We start from the raw sequence: 1534 nt of genomic DNA on the forward strand, positions 1-1534 counted from the left end.
ACTGCTCAAAAAGGTTTTCTCTGAAAACTTTACCTAATGAACCCTCTCACATTATTCTCTCTCACAGCTGATTTTCTGCTCTATAGCAATTTTTACATCTGTTTATTGTCTGTCTTCCCCTAATTAGATATTAACAGTCTTATTAGAGTCATTGCTTTTTTTCCTTGCATTACTGAGAACATTTAATCCAGTACCTGGTAAATAATAAACAAATTGGTACATAAATGGATTAATGAACGAATGAAAGGAAGGAAGGAAAGAATAGATGAACAGATAGGTAAATGAATTAAAGGAAAGTAAGTTCAACAAGAGACAGCAGTATAATGTGGTTGCCAAACACTAATAAGAGAATTGTCATAGAGTAGAAGAATTAAATTACTCTTGACAAATTTCATGGGCTAAAATTAGGACCAATAGATAGGGTCCAAAAAGGTATTAACTCAATAACAAATTAACTTTGGAAATAACTTTTAATAGCCAGTGCCAGCTGAATATTATGACCTCCCTGTTAGACTAATAATTATCAAGCCATAATTTTTAAAAAGTACTTAATTATAAGATTAATGTCCGAATTAGATAACATCCCTCTCAAAAATAATTTTACAATTTTAATATCCTCTGCTTTCATAAGATTTTTTTTTTTTGTTAAAAACACATTTAAAGTAAATTAATGCATTTGACACTTAGGAAAAAATAAAGGATAATTTAGCAATAAAAATTATGTCCTAATTTATGTTTCTTAATTTCCTATTTTTATTTTCTTAAGGAAATCATGTACATTAAATAACCTAGTCTTTTCTGCTTTGCTACCACCTGTGGTCAAAGGTGAAAAGTGACATGGATTTTGTTTTAGTTCAGATTTTGTCTTACCTGAATTCCTTATTGAGTCTTTAAAATATAAATGATAGATAACTGTGTGTTAGCTTTTGTTAGTCTCACATCATTGTTTACCTGCTATTAGCAAAAAAGTAATAGTTTTAAACTTATTAGGCAAGTGTAAAAGTTGTGTATCTTTGGTCAAATAAATAAAACCAGAAATGGAAAAGGAGGCATCACAACTGATACCACAGAAGTACAAAATGATGAAACTTCTACATCAACAAATTGTATAACCTAGGAGAAGAAGATAAATTCCTAGAAACACATAACCTACCATTACTAAAATCACAAAGAAATAGAAAATCCAAACAGAATCGTTTTGAGTAGGAGATTGAATTGATAATCAAAACTCTGTCAATAAAGAAAGGCACAGGACTATATAGATTCACTGGTGAATTCTAACAAACATTTAATTTTCATAAAGCAATCACAATCTTTCTCAAGCTCTTGCAAAATATTGAAGAGAGAGAATACTTCCAGATTCATTTCACAAAGCCAGTAGGGTTCTAATAGCAAATAGCAAAACCATACAAGGACACAATAAGAAGAGAAAATTAGAAGGCAAAATCTTGATTAAAATAAATCCAAAATCCTCAACAAAATAATAGTAAATAAAATTCTCAACAGCACAAGGATCATGCATCATGATCAAGTG

The sequence above is a fragment of the Otolemur garnettii genome, unplaced genomic scaffold (genome assembly GCF_000181295.1).
Source record: "Otolemur garnettii isolate 467f Iridium unplaced genomic scaffold, OtoGar3 scaffold00110, whole genome shotgun sequence".
Classification (NCBI taxonomy): domain Eukaryota; kingdom Metazoa; phylum Chordata; class Mammalia; order Primates; family Galagidae; genus Otolemur; species Otolemur garnettii.